The sequence below is a fragment of the Poromitra crassiceps genome, assembly GCF_964638095.1.
Source record: "Poromitra crassiceps genome assembly, chromosome: 5".
Taxonomy (NCBI): domain Eukaryota; kingdom Metazoa; phylum Chordata; class Actinopteri; order Beryciformes; family Melamphaidae; genus Poromitra; species Poromitra crassiceps.
In genome coordinates, this window is record NC_139642.1 from 10046387 (window position 1) to 10062204 (window position 15818).

The 15818-nt window shown below is 45.9% G+C and overlaps 3 pseudogenes across 3 annotated transcripts; all 3 read right to left on the reverse strand.

Annotated features, from left to right (window-relative positions):
- Positions 1-7096: 7096 nt before the first annotated feature.
- LOC310776296 (ADP-ribosylation factor-like protein 2-binding protein pseudogene) lies at positions 7097-7591 on the reverse strand (annotated as a pseudogene). Its single transcript has one exon. The product of its transcript is annotated as an ADP-ribosylation factor-like protein 2-binding protein pseudogene (transcript).
- A 2224-nt stretch (positions 7592-9815) lies between these two features.
- Positions 9816-12323, reverse strand: LOC310777195 (inositol hexakisphosphate kinase 2-like; annotated as a pseudogene). The gene is made up of 2 exons: positions 11069-12323; positions 9816-9863 (listed from the first exon to the last, which is right to left on the reverse strand). The product of its transcript is annotated as an inositol hexakisphosphate kinase 2-like (transcript).
- Positions 12324-14397: 2074 nt separating this feature from the next.
- Positions 14398-14832, reverse strand: LOC310776297 (diphosphoinositol polyphosphate phosphohydrolase 1 pseudogene; annotated as a pseudogene). The gene has a single exon. The product of its transcript is annotated as a diphosphoinositol polyphosphate phosphohydrolase 1 pseudogene (transcript).
- Between the last annotated feature and the right edge of the window lie 986 nt (positions 14833-15818).

Below are 15818 nucleotides of genomic sequence, written 5' to 3' on the forward strand. Positions count from 1 at the left end.
CCCACAGTGCTGTGTTCAAGGTAAATAACTCCTCCCTCTCTCTCCTCTCTCTTCTTCTTCATGTCCCACAGTGCTGTGTTCAAGGTAAATAACTCCTCCCTCTCTCTCCTCTCTCTTCTTCTACATGTCCCACAGTGCTGTGTTCAAGGTAAATAACTCCTCCCTCTCTCTCCTCTCTCTTCTTCTACATGTCCCACAGTGCTGTGTTCAAGGTAAATAACTCCTCCCTCTCTCTCCTCTCTCTTCTTCTACATGTCCCACAGTGCTGTGTTCAAGGTAAATAACTCCTCCCTCTCTCTCCTCTCTCTTCTTCTTCATGTCCCACAGTGCTGTGTTCAAGGTAAATAACTCCTCCCTCTCTCTCCTCTCTCTTCTTCTACATGTCCCACAGTGCTGTGTTCAAGGTAAATAACTCCTCCCTCTCTCTCCTCTCTCTTCTTCTCCATGTCCCACAGTGCTGTGTTCAAGGTAAATAACTCCTCCCTCTCTCTCCTCTCTCTTCTTCTACATGTCCCACAGTGCTGTGTTCAAGGTAAATAACTCCTCCCTCTCTCTCCTCTCTCTTCTTCTCCATGTCCCACAGTGCTGTGTTCAAGGTAAATAACTCCTCCCTCTCTCTCCTCTCTCTTCTTCTTCATGTCCCACAGTGCTGTGTTCAAGGTAAATAACTCCCCCCTCTCTCTCCTCTCTCTTCTTCTTCATGTCCCACAGTGCTGTGTTCAAGGTAAATAACTCCTCCCTCTCTCCTCTCTCTTCTTCTTCATGTCCCACAGCGCTGTGTTCAAGGTAAATAACTCCTCCCTCTCTCTCCTCTCACTTCTTCTACATATCCCACAGTGCTGTGTTCAAGGTAAATAACTCCCCCCTCTCTCTCCTCTCTCTTCTTCTTCATGTCCCACAGTGCTGTGTTCAAGGTAAATAACTCCTCCCTCTCTCTCCTCTCTCTTCTTCTTCATGTCCCACAGTACTGTGTTCAAGGTAAATAACTCCTCCCTCTCTCTCCTCTCTCTTCTTCTACATGTCCCACAGTGCTGTGTTCAAGGTAAATAACTCCTCCCTCTCTCCTCTCTCTTCTTCTTCATGTCCCACAGTGCTGTGTTCAAGGTAAATAACTCCTCCCTCTCTCTCTTCTTCTACATGTCCCACAGTGCTGTGTTCAAGGTAAATAACTCCTCCCTCTCTCTCCTCTCTCTTCTTCTTCATGTCCCACAGTGCTGTGTTCAAGGTAAATAACTCCTCCCTCTCTCTCCTCTCTCTTCTTCTTCATGTCCCACAGTGCTGTGTTCAAGGTAAATAACTCCTCCCTCTCTCTCCTCTCTCTTCTTCTACATGTCCCACAGTGCTGTGTTCAAGGTAAATAACTCCTCCCTCTCTCTCCTCTCTCTTCTTCTACATGTCCCACAGTGCTGTGTTCAAGGTAAATAACTCCTCCCTCTCTCTCCTCTCTCTTCTTCTACATGTCCCACAGTGCTGTGTTCAAGGTAAATAACTCCTCCCTCTCTCTCCTCTCTCTTCTTCATGTCCCACAGTGCTGTGTTCAAGGTAAATAACTCCTCCCTCTCTCTCCTCTCTCTTCTTCTACATGTCCCACAGTGCTGTGTTCAAGGTAAATAACTCCTCCCTCTCTCTCCTCTCTCTTCTTCTACATGTCCCACAGTGCTGTGTTCAAGGTAAATAACTCCTCCCTCTCTCTCCTCTCTCTTCTTCATGTCCCACAGTGCTGTGTTCAAGGTAAATAACTCATCCCTCTCTCTCCTCTCTCTTCTTCATGTCCCACAGTGCTGTGTTCTCTCTAGGCTCGTTTGAGATGAGCAAATTCTGCGCAGATTCGACCAGCGCCTTGCTTGCCCCGTTGCATGATGGTTAGAAAGTTGTCCGACTTGCTCCGTCCTGCCCGACTGCGTGAGTCACGTGACTCTCGCGAGAGCGAGGCGGGCGCAGATTTGGAGCGAGGCGCCGCAGTTGCTCCCCACCAACTGCGCCCGACTGTGGATGACAGAGGATGACGAGAAACGCATCAAGCTGAGCGCCCATTGGTTCAACACAGGTGCATCACAAACCCACAGTGAAGTGTAGAATCTTCAATTTTATATCTTCCATATATCTTCCATTTATATATTCCAAGCTGTCACTCCATATTTTACATAAATACCACCTGGAATGCCTACATTAAAATAAAAATAAGGAATCTGAAGATCTGTGTTATTTGAGCAGTGAGTGTGGGTGGCGCTAATGCATGTTTTAATTTGTTTACAAACCGCTGTTAAACCAAACTGTAGAAGAAGAAAAGCAGCAGCGAGTGTGCCGTCGGGGGTGTTCGACTTGTTGACGCCTCGCCTGACTGTGCTCGCCTGCTCTCGCCTGCTTTCCAGGCGAGGCGGCAGTCATCTCAAACGAGCCTTCTCTCTCCTCTCTCTTCTTCTACATGTCCCACAGCGCTGTGTTCAAGGTAAATATTGTTACAGCGCCACTCATCGCCAGGACTTCTGGGATGCCCTCCCACCACCCGCCATCCCTCTCCTGCTGCGGTATCACATATTCATATTATGCGCCCTCACTCCTTCTCTCACTCCCTTCATCATCTCTCCATTTCTCTCTCCCCTCTCTCTCTCTCCACCATGTCATTTATAGTTCTATCACTCCAACTCCCCCACCCCCTCACACTTTACATCTCCATACTACAACCACTCTCTCTCGCTTTGCCAGCCCCCCCTCATTGCCTAACTACCTTATTTATACCAACAGGTGTGTGTGTGTGTGTGTGTGTGTGTGTGTGTGTGCGTGTGCGTGTGTGTCATGTAGGCTATGGGGGTCATACTTCACATGTGATTAACATGTCAGATGGAGGCGTGCACACAGCTTGTCCCCTCATGTCTGTTTCAATGAGACTCCGGGCTAAAGTGATAAAGGGGAAGTGCAACACAGGCCTAGTCCTATAGGACTATATGCCTATATATATATATATATATATATATATATATATATATATATATATATATACATATATATATATATATATATATATATATATATATATATATATTACAGTATATATAACATTTTCAAGACATCATGACTCTAATGATGGTGTAACCTACAAATGGCTGTACACATACTCAGTTACAATAGGCAGTCCTTTGATCTGAAACACTGACCTTCAGAAAGGTTCAACACAGTGGGCAGAATGAAGTGTAAAAACACCTTACTGCTGCTAAATTATCACTCCCACAAACAATCTCTTTACCACTTTCAGACAGACACGGTTCTGGTTCAGGCTCTGGTTCCGTTCTGGAGTCTCAGAACCTTGGTGCTTTCTGGCGAACCAGCCCGCGTTCCAGTTTAAGCGGAACCAAAGTGGGAGGACATTTATTCGTTAGTCCTTCTTCAGTTTTTTAAGTTGATTAATTATTTGGTCCGACGTTCGAGTGAACCCAGCCTTGGCCATCTCTTCCGCAAGTTTGTCATACAACTTGTACTGCTTTCTAGCTTTTCTTGAAATTCGGTAGATGCCCAAATCGCCACTTGGTTTCCTCAGCAGACCACTGCAAATTATTTTTCTCCATGTTGTCGCTGCCTTCTTCTCCTTCCTGCTCATCATCACAGCCTAGAATAAGACACGCCCACTGATGATGTCACGGTTCCCAAGGAAAAACCAACTATCTTTTGGTTCCACTGAGAACCAACTTTTCAGGTTCCGACCCAATTATTTTTTTGGTCTGAACGCGCCGGCCATGATCTCAGGGTGCTTACCGGTATATCCCAAAATACATTTTGGAAGAGTGTAACTTTGTAGTGTCAGTGTCTCGCATTCAACCAGTCAGTCTGTGAATGTTTATTTTGTGTTGTTACATATAGGCTACTGCCTGTCAAAATGCTCACGGAAACCACCTGACGTCCTTGGCGGAGATACTTACTTTTAAAGGTCCATTCCGTAACTTCTAACGTGTGCACCACGGGTGCACCGTACTCACACGCGCCCATGCAGCTGCTTGGCTAAAACAGCAGAGTAGTTGGTTGCTTTGTAACGATAGCTGATAAAAGTCACTTGAAAACGGCAACCTGGACAATTTATTGGCCAGATCAGCCTCAAGATGACCGGAAAGGATTTTGGGCGGATTAGCAGAAGTTATTGTGGCATGTTCGGTCGTGTTTTGGCTTGCGTTGGCTGCAGGGAAGTCAATACTCATGGTAGCAATGTAGCATGAGCCAGGAAATAGCCTGCTCCCCTGTACAGTAATGCCTGGGGCTGATGTGAGCTGGACGCGACCAAACGGAACAGTCAAACAATGTTCCATAAGCATAACGGTAGTAACATTAGGCATATTTACGCATTATCCACACAAGACGGTAACGTTATTAGCGAGCTTCTGGGTGGTAAATCCATAGCCGCATTAGCAAGCAGCTAAGCTAACGTTATCTATAGCCAGGCCAAAAAATCACAGCAGCTTAAAATACAACAAGCTCAACCATGGCCGTAACTAGCTATGAGGACGGGGAGGTCCGGACCTCCCCTAATATTTCAGAGAAGAAAAAAAAAGTTTTTTTTTTTTTTTTTTTTTTTTTTTTCTAAAACAATCTGCATGGAAAAGCATGAAAAACACGGGATCGCTTTTATTTTGAAACGAAAGGCAGGTCAGGCAGGAAGTCATCTGACGCCGCGTCCGCCGTAACTTGATTCCGAGAGAGCAGCAGCATGGTGGTGAGTGATGACTGTCTGTCTGCCTGGCGAGATAATTGATGGTGAGCGAGCTGCGAGACAGTGAGCGAGTGAACGACAGACAGTGAGTGACACTGACAGATTTTTTAGCAACAACCAAGAAAGTAAGTGTCTAGTCTGTCTCTTAAGTAATGTTACCTGTGTGACACGTTGGGATGCTACTGGCTAATCATGCATGATGCCAATTGCCAAGCTCCCGAAGTCAGGTATGCAGGTGGCTATATGCATGGTTTCAGTTTCATGACCCAATAAGTAACAAAAAGAGGTGGTGTAAAGTTAAAAACAACATAATATATTTTATTTTATTTTTCAATCGTTCCTATCAGGAATAAATAAATGTCCCTCTGTATGTTTTTTTTTATTATCGATGATGACTTTGTGTGTTGTGTACGGCTTGGGTTGTGTACCTGTGTTTGTAGGTGTCATTTTGATATGAATTTGGCTAAAACAGTTTGTGTTTGTTAGTTACAATTATGTTGACAGGAGAGCTGAGCAGGTGGTGACATGAAAGAGAATATACTGAATAATGACATCACAACAGTATAATCCTAATGTTGATTTAAAATGATATATTACTCTAAATATGGCTAAAAAAGGGGGGGGGGAAACCGGAAAGGATTTTGGGCGGATTAGCGGAAGTTATTGTGGCATGTTCGGTCGTGTTTTGGCTTGCGTTGGCTGCAGGGAAGTCAATACTCATGGTAGCAATGTAGCATGAGCCAGGAAATAGCCTGCTCCCCTGTACAGTAATGCCTGGGGCTGATGTGAGCTGGACGCGACCAAACGGAACAGTCAAACAATGTTCCATAAGCATAACGGTAGTAACATTAGGCATATTTACGCATTATCCACACAAGACGGTAACGTTATTAGCGAGCTTCTGGGTGGTAAATCCATAGCCGCATTAGCAAGCAGCTAAGCTAACGTTATCTATAGCCAGGCCAAAAAATCACAGCAGCTTAAAATACAACAAGCTCTCAACACAGCCCCAAATCTAGTTTCCCCCCGACGTCGGTCACATTGCTGCTGTTTGACCAGACAGGCTTCACTAGATCAATCTTTTTTCTTTTTCTGTGTGGACTTTTTACTGAACTCTCTGTGTTGTTGGTTGTTTGCTGACAATGACATTCATCTGCATTAGCTAGCGAACGGTAACGTTAGCCTGTGTTGGCCTTCTTCTTCATTGGTGTATTTACTGGCTGAACCAAAGCGCAGAGGGAGGCTCGTGAACGCACAGAACGTCACAACCGCCAGATTTTCCGGGTAATCTCTACCCATGAGAAGGTTGCATTCATAGCTTTGGAATGGCTGAACACAGAAACACGGGTGGGCTCATTGTTTAAGTTACGTTATGGAGCTTCACTCACTGGAAAGTGGTAATAAATAAATCGTGCATTTATTTCCTCCCAAATCTTACGGAATGGACCTTTTACTATGCATGTCTGCGTGTGCATGATGGCTGCAGGCCCTGACATGTGTTTGGAGTGTTTACACAGCGATGTGGATCTGTGTAAGACCCACGCCCCAAACGGAGGCAGGATACGATAGCCAACAGCACCCTGGACAACCTTTCAGCGAATGGCTCCACGTAGTTGCGCGGCACAGGTAGAGCTTGTGCTGTTGAGAAATGTTAGCGTAAAAACATTGGGCACCCCTGGTGTAAGCAAATCATATGACTATGTAGACGACATCTCTGCAGCCACTGCTCTGCTCTCCCATGCTTTGTCTCCTTGTGTTGTCTTCCTTGGCACGTGAGGGGAGTGGCTTCAGCGGTAAAACTCTCAAACCGCAGTGATTGGTTGCAATTGCAGGTGTTTTTTTTCTTTAACTGCATGCAGCCAGCATTACCAGCAGCTCTATAAGTCACTCTGTTGGTTGGTTGGTTAGCAGGCAGTGTTCGCCCTAGTAGGCTGAAATTTGGCAGGTAGGTCAAGTGTGTGTGTGCGTGTGTGTGTGTGTGTGTGTGTGTGTGTGTGTGCGTGTTTGTTTTCATGCCAATTGGCTAAAAGGGGGGTGGGTGGGGCAGAAATTTCACAATGGAGTGGATGACATCACAATGGGGTGGATGACGTCAAAAAGTAAGTGCATGATGTCACACAATCCGATATCTGCTCACAGCTATTGTGAATTTGTGCTTGTTTTTACACCCAAATCACAGTGAAATTAAATAAATAAATTGGGCAACACAGGCAGGTAATGAGGTCACTGCAGTTGTGGTCTCGACTTGTTTTGTAAACAAAAGTCCGGCTTGTCCGAGACCGAGTCAAGACCAAGACCAAGACCGAGACGAGACTGACACCATCAAAATGTGGTCTTGAGATCAAGACCGTTCTCGAGTACTACAACACTAGTGTGTGTGTGTGTGTGTGTGTGTGTGTGTCACTGTGATGCAGTGGTGCTGACATGTTTGCAGCCAGCAGAGCACATCAGAGATGTGATCACCAGTCCTTGGCTCAGGTCTGGACCTCTGCCCTCCTTCTGTGCTCTGTAATCCAGAAACATCTCCTTGAAAGCCATGAAGTCAGTGAAAGCCAGTAGCATGTCGAAGATGTCGCTGGTCACGTCCTCTTTGTTCTGCATGAGCAGGTCTATGAAGGCGCTCATGTTGAAGTTCTGGATTCTCTCCATCAGCTGCTGTTCCAGGTGTTTCTCCAGCAGGTCGACATATTCGTTGAAGATGAGCGTGTAGCTGAGCTTGTTCTCCTCAGAGTCGTCGAACTCCAGGTAGTGTTTCTCCATGAAGCTCAGCTGAACCTGCTGGAACTCTTTCTCTATGATGATGTCCTCGATGCCGCCAACAACAGCATCAAAGGCAGTAATGGCCGATGGATTAGAGATGGCAAAGTACTCCTCGTCCAAGTCATCCACCACCATGATGTTATCTCCACAGCAAATGACATCTGGTGAGAGAGGGAAGGCCATATTTCGCTCCTTGATATCCATACTTGAATTTGAACTGGTCCGGCCCTACTTATAGCCTCATTTATGACATCACTGATGATGTCACAATGTCTAAGCCATCATCAGTGTCTGTCATAAAATCACTGATGATAACAGTGATCACTGCACTCCACGGGTCGCCAGCAAAAGAAGAAAGAGAAAGAAAGGAGGCCAGGTTGCTGATGTCATACAGGTCTAGAACGCTCAGCCCGGCGGCCAGGTCTGATGTCATATATCACTGTTGATGTCCTAAATCACTGATGATGTCACAGAGAGCCCACTGAGCACAAACCGGGATTTGAACATTGATGATTTCTAGTTGAAAACTGGGTGATATCGGGTCTGAACGTCTAATACCTACTTAGAGCTCAAGAGCTGCCTGCTAGCTGCGACTAGACTGACGGGGATGCAGAATTGAATCCGAAGCAACAGCACCAGTGTCCGTGTCTTTGTCTGTGATTATAACATTTTGACATCATTATTGTGATCAGTGATGCAAAGTTGTATGTCTGCACACAATTGCCCAACTTTGCATCACTGATGACATCACAAGGATTGTGCGCAGACATACATAGAGACAGACACACTCCTGGAATTATAGATAGATTGAGTGCTTTAGTGACATCACTGATGATATTTTGACAATGTCATCAGTGATACGACACCCAACTTTACCTTTCCTTTCCCCCCTCTGACACTCTAATTGAAGCACGCATCTCTGCCTGTCTGAAAGACATTGGGGCCTGGATGGTTGCTCACCACCTCAAACTGAACTTAGAAAAAACAGAACTTCTCTTTCTCCCTGCCAAAGACTCCCCTCTGACCGACCTCTCTATCACCATCAACAACTCCATTGTATCACCCTCCATAACAGCCAAGAACCTCGGAGTCATACTTGACAATCAACTATCCTTCTCCCCTTTCATTGCTGCCACCGCACGTTCCTGCCGCTTTGCCCTCTATAATATCAGAAAAATCCGTCCATTTCTCACCATAGAAGCATCACAACTCCTGGTTCAATCCCTTGTCATTCCCCGCCTTGACTACTGTAATGTTCTGCTTGCCGGTCTCCCTGCCTCCACTATCCAACCACTTCAACTCATTCAAAATGCTGCAGCCCGTCTGATTTTCAATCAAAACAAATTTTCCCATGTCACCCCCCTCTTCCGTCATCTACATTGGCTTCCCATCCTGGCTCGCATTAAATTCAAGACCCTGGTTTTAGCCTACAAAGCAGTCTATCAAACAGCCCCTCCATATTTACAGCCACTGGTCAGTTTCCAAACCTCCTACCGCTCCCTCCGCCCCTCCAGTAGTGCAGGACGTCTCGCCCCTCCCTCCCTGCGCAGCCCTACAGGTGGCGCTCGAACAAGACTTTTTTCAGTTCTCGCCCCGACATGGTGGAATGAGCTCCCCCCTGCAGCTAGAATGGCCACATCTTTGCCCATATTTAAAAGAAAACTAAAAACTCATCTATTCACCATCCATTTTCCTATCTCTCCCTCTGCTGTTCATACACTGTAATAATCTGCACCCTTGATCACTTTTATCTATGCATATTTTTATCATGATCACATATTGTCTGTTTTAATCTATTTCCATTATTTTGCTATGTTTAATTGTGTGATGTATTTTAATCTGTTGTACATCGCTTTGGATAAAAGCGTCTGCTAAATGACAATAAAGTAAAGTAAAGTGATGCAAAGTTGTGTCTGGGCACAATTGCACAACTTTGCATCACTGATGACATCACTCACTGATGACATCACAATGATTGTGCACAGACATACAGCCATAATGACAGACAGGCCTGGAATTATTGTGTCTGTGCACAATTTGCCAACCTTGCATCACTGATGACATCACTCACTGATAATTATAGATAGAATCAATGTCATCAGTCATGCAAAGTTGTGCATAGAGATACTGAGATAGACACTCCTGGGAATTATTAGATAACATAGATAGTTAAATAGATAGATAGATAGATAGATAGATAGATAGATAGATGGATAGATGGATAGATGGATAGATGGATAGATGTGCATCCTGGTAGCATGTGTACCACGGAGGCTCGGTCGATCGCACGGTAGACGCGAGTTGGAATCTTAAAAAAAAAAAGATAGAAAATATTTGACATGGTGCCTCCAGGCCGCCCTTAATCAGCACTGTTATCATCCAGCTGGGAGATGATGGTTATCAGGTTCTGGCAGGGTTCGAATTGGACCATGGGTCCTGGGGGAGCCCAATTTTTTGAGGGGTTGGACGGGGGGGGACTTCCCCCCCCCCCCCCCCGAAATTTTCACTTTGAAGCAAATTAATTGACGCAATTTGGCAACATAACGGGTCTCAATATAAATAAACAAATGTATCATTTGCTCCTCTTTTAGAACGGTGCTTGCTGGGTTAAAGACCATGTGAAAAACATTCTACTAGCCGTATTGGATGATCGAACTCATTTATTAATCAGAGTAAAGAAAAGCAGCAAGGGGACACACAGGCAACGTTTTTTCTGCTCAAAACACCCCTTCAAGAATCCTGTATAACCTATACAATCAATATGCTGTCAAATTAAATATTAATTAACAAAAAATATTTCTAGAATAATGTTTCTAAAATAAATACCCTGAGTCAAAAATAAAGCTTTTTCAGTAGGCCAATATATTAGGTAACTTGTAGCCTAACTAGAACTGAAATGTTAAAAACAACAGACATTCCATAACAATGTCAATTACAATTATGTGCATGACATATCCATTGACATCTTATTATAGGCTATTGGCAATATTTGCTGTTTTTAGTAGAAAGAGAACAAAACAGCTAGAGAGAAAAAAAACTGTGCATTTCTCCGTTTGAATGTGATGCACTTTGGCTAAGTGTTTAGACAAATTGCTCGTGTTTCCACCTTTTACTAGCGAAGGTTTTATTGCACTTGTGACAACGTGAATTGTCACCATCGACTCGAATGAAGTACAACCACACTTTAGAATCTGATCGCTTCGTTCTTTCAGCCATTCTTAACGTGTGCTCTGCTCAGTTGCATGTCTAGTCTATCTGCCTGCTCCTCCGCCGGTTCCCTGTTCCCTGTGCTGTGCATGTGGTGGGTGCTCTCAGGCACGCCCCCAGCCCCTCCCCTCTCCTCTCTCAGTCCTACTCCTCTCGTCTTGGCTGGCAGTGCAGCAGCTGTGTCTCTCTCGTCTGACGGAGAGCAATGCGGAAAAGATTATCCTTTTTCTTTTCGGAAATCGCAAAAAACACATCATAGGCCTGTCTTACGGAGTTGGTGAGAAAGAAACAGCCAATATTTTAGAGCTCCCCCTACATTTCACAAAGCAGTCTTTCAGGGGAGCCAATGTCCTTCTTAGGGGAGCTCAGCTCCCCTTAGCTCCCCCCCAATTCGAACACTGGGTTCTGGAGGCCGAAGATGAAGCCACTGTCCTGTCCCTCGTGGACAACACTGTCCTGCCCATAGTGACGACAGGTGGTGTGGGCAAAGTCAATGATGCGCACGTCCACCGTGGGGCTGCTGGCTTCTGCATTGCGTGAGGCGACACCGCTGGTGCCGCTGTTGGTGTTTCCCACACCCACACTGCTGCTGCCACCTGCTGGTGAGCGAGGGAAACCAAAGGCGCCGTCCTCTTCATCTGAGGGCTCATCCTCGTCGCCCTCTTCTCCACCACGGTGCATGGATCTAGTTGAAGTTCTGCTAGTAGGTTCTCCATCATAGATGATGAGCAGGGAGCTGGAGTAGAAGCGGTAGGAATCGCAGGCCTCCAGGGTGGGCTTGCATTTCCCGGTGCCTGCGCAGCACCGGGGGCAGCAGCTCGCGATGCAGGTGGTGCCCGTCGTGGAAGAACTGGTATAGGGCCTTCCTGAAGCCTGCGACGGTCAGCTTACGGCCGTGGTACTTATTCATGAACATCAGCTGGCCCGAGTCCGACCGGTACACCTGCATGCCGCAAAGTCGCACTCCAATGGAGGCAGATGTGCTCTGTTGGCATTTGCGGATCTGATTGGCCTTCTTTTCCTCTGATGCGTCATCCCCATGCTGCCGTGTTCCCATCTTCAAGTCTAAGACACATGGAAGTGCACAGCTCCATGTCAGGTTCTCCAGAAGGATGAATTTGTACTGGTTGCGGTGCTTTGCGTTCTCCTTCATCCTCTGTAAGTGCTGCTGGTGACATATGAGACTCCAGGGGTTGTGTTTGAACACGGTGCCTTTCTCTAAGCTGTAGTAGAGCACCTCTTCATGCTGCTGCTGCTGCTCCTGCACCTTGTCACAATTAAAACTCGTGATCTTCTCCATGGAGATCTGTCGAGCCCCGTCTTTGCTGTAGTCGTCATTGTCGAGAAGCAAAGAGTACTGAGTCTTGTTGCAGCACTATATCATCTCCCTCTTGGCCTCGCAGTCTGCCGAGAGGTCCTTGTTTTCCACTTCCCCTGTTTCACTGTGGGGATATGCGACAAGGCAGAGCTTTCCTTCCTCATCCTCTTCAAAGCTTACTGATACAACACCTATATACTGAGGCGTGAACTTCCTGATCTCGGGCGGGAGGTTCTTGTAGAATTGGTGCTCCCGGGAAATGAGGGGCTTGCAGATTGTCTGCTCCCCAAATCGCAGCACACAGGAATGACCTCCCACTTGGTGCACGAAGGGTTCAAGCATTTTCCGGGATACGTTGTTTTGTCCTGCTGCATGGCGGCTTCAAAAGCGTTAGTCTAACTCACTGCACCTCCATATATGCCCCCAACATTATGACATCATTATATCTGTGTTATATAGTGATCTACCCACAAGGTCAAGCCGTCTAGACATCATTAATGATTTATGACCTCATCACTGCCTGTGACATCATCAGTGCTTGATGACATCGCCACGAAAGAGAGAAAGTGGCCAGGTCGCTGATGATGTCATACAGTTCTAGACGGCTCGGCATGGTGTCCAGTCACTACTATAGTCTATAGTGATGTCATACATCATCGATGATGTCATAAATCACTGATGATGTCACAGACAGTGATGCCGTCATAAATCGTCAATGATGCATACAGTACAGTTCTCGGCGGCTTGGACTGGTGCACTACTATAGTGATGTCATATAACTATTGATGTCATATAACACATGATGATGTGATAAATTGCTGATGATGTCACAGTGATGAGGCCTTGTGGCCGACCTGGCCACTACTATTGTGATGTCATAATGTGGGGGGCGTATATTTTACATTGACACTCAGCAATTGTGATGTCACCAGTGATGTCATTCGAGCAATTGTGATGTCACTGTATTCACGAGTGACACCACTTTTTGTGTGATGTCACACCAATGACATCAGCGATGACATAACATTTGCTTGAGCACATTACTGGTGACATCACAATTGCTCGAGAGTGAACGTATAATAGATTCCCCCACATTATGGCATCGGTTATATTACATAAATTTAGTAGTGGCCAGGTCAGCCACCAGGCCTGATGTCACTCAAGCAATTGTGAGGTCATCGGTTATGATGACATCAATGATGTCACTCGAGCAATAAGTAATGTCATCATCAGTGATGATGTCATCGGCGACCAGGCCACTCGCCCCTATTGGTCATGTATGACATCACGACATGCATCTGCAAACTATAATAATCAGTGATCATGACATCACTGATGTCACTGATGATGTCACAATGTCTATGCATGATCAGTTCACATTAGTTCACTTTACATTGTGACATCATCAGTGATTTATGACATCACTGATTGCAATTCTATAGAACTGAATGTGTGATCTCATGCGTGTGATCTCACTGTGTTCCCGCTTGACATCAGACTTTTTGTGTGATGTCACACCAATGACATCACTGATGACATCACCACAGATGACATCACAATTGCATGAGTGAAATCATTTATGACATCACAATTGCTTGAATGTGAACATAGAATGCAGCCACATTATGGCATCTTATGACATCATCGGGTCTCATCACTGTCTGTGACATCATCAATGATTAATGACATCATCGGTAATATAATATGATAACACTATATTAGTGACCTGGCCACCAGCCTGAGCCGTCTTGAACTGTATGACATTGGCGATTTTAATGGCCTCATTACTGTCTGTGACATCATCAGTGATTTATGACATCATGGGTGATATATGACATCACTATCACATGTCACACCACCAGGCCAGCCGTCTAGTGTATGGCATTTTTAGCAATCAGGCCACTCGTTCCCTAATGACCACATAGGACATTATCGGCGAACGGGGTAAGACCACCAAAAGTCTTCACCTTAAAGCCCCGCTCATGTTTTTTTTGTCATTTTTAAGATATTTCATGTTACTGGGTTTTGCCCTGGTCTGTTGATTGTTCGCCAATGTATTTTGTTGACAACTAACCATATTATTAGTCCTAAAAACAAGCTGTTGAGCTACATGTGCTAACGAAGCACTCGTTCACACCATACGCCGAAGCCACGCTGAAGCCACACTGCAGCCTTTGTCTATTTTTCAAGGCTGCACCCGAGCTGCCAGGCATGAAGTCAATTAAAGTTGTGAGCGGGGGGGAGGGCAGCACCGAGCGAAGCGCTGAGGAAGAGTGCTGCTGGTGTGACACGTGGCATGCGTTGCTTCAGTACTGCTTCTGCATAGCGCATGGTGTGAACCGAGGCTGTGTGCCAGGTTCAAAACGCAGCTGATAATAGCTTTGAACCATTTTGAGTCATGCTCTTTCCTTCAACACTATGTATGGAGAGCCTGGAAGTAGGTGGCCTGGACAGGCTTGTGACACTGCAGCACTTGGATGGCATCATCTATTTTAAACCAATCCCTTTTCCGCCCGATGTTGAGCGAGTCCTCCCAGTCCTCCAGCACCTCTGTTACGATGAGAACATAGACGTAGGTTCTGTGTTTCCTCTCTGGGTTCTCAAACACTCCCACTAAACGACCTAAGGTCCCCTTCACACCAGCCTCTTCAAACACTTCTCGAGCAGCAGCAACACTGGCCTCCTCGTCCAGCTCCATTTTCCCGCCAGGAACAATCCACTTGTCGGGATGTCCACTGCTGCTCACCAGCAGCACCTCATCTTCCGCCTGGCTCCTGAAACACAGACAGGCAGCTCGCTTCATGTAGCCATCCCCGTCGTATGTCCGCGGTTGGTTTTTCATCTTCATCATTTCGGTGCACAAAAGTTAAAAAGTACAGGTATGTTTACCCCCTAAGAAAGATGTTATCAGATGCAAAATACTGCTCAGGTGAACATGAGCGTTTTACTTATAACTTATTTTTCCGCTTCATTTTCACAAAACTAGGCACATCTACGGCACGGTCGCCAGTGATGTCATCGGTCATGATGTCATCAGTGATGTCACTCGAGCAACTGTGATGTCATCGATGATGTTGTCACTCCAGCAATTGTGACGTCACCGGTGATAATGGCATCATGCTGCCTTCAAATGGGCTATGTGTTTACCAGGCACGCCTCGTGTAGTATTCACAAATTGGTAAAGTGGACATTTTCTGAAAGCAAGGAGTTCATGAAGTTCACAAGTTTACAATGTCTATGACATCATCAGTGGGACCATCAGTGCATGACATCATCAGTCACCACTGGGCCACTCGATGACTGTGGGACATGATATCATCAGTCACATCACCCAATTGTGGAGTATGATATCATCAGTGGGTATGACATCATCAGTCGGGGGCATTTTCCCACAGGACAGACGGGCCGTGCCATAATGGACAGAAGGAGGGAAGGACAGCCATACCAATTGATGATTGTCGGCTCAAAAGGACATTGTGGTGCGCGTGGCTACAGGACAGACGGTCTATGCCATAATGGACGGAAGGACAGTCCGTGCCACAGATGGACTGAACGGAACCACAAAGTCAGTTATAGAAGAGGCTGCACCGCTTAAAAAGTGTGCTTGGCTGATTGTTGACTGCTGTAAGGTTTATTGTTCCAATAAAGTGGATTCAGTCCTAAAAGGAGCTGGCTAAACAGGTACGTCACTTTTGTGTCATTGCTGCTCCTCATTTTTGTTTAAATATGCAAGCAGGGTGCTCTGCTCGTTGTTAAGCTGTCTTGCTATTTGCCAAACAAAAAAAAGGTTGTTGCGGTCCGCCATGTTTCTTGGTTGCGTTTTGCCTTCATGCTCTG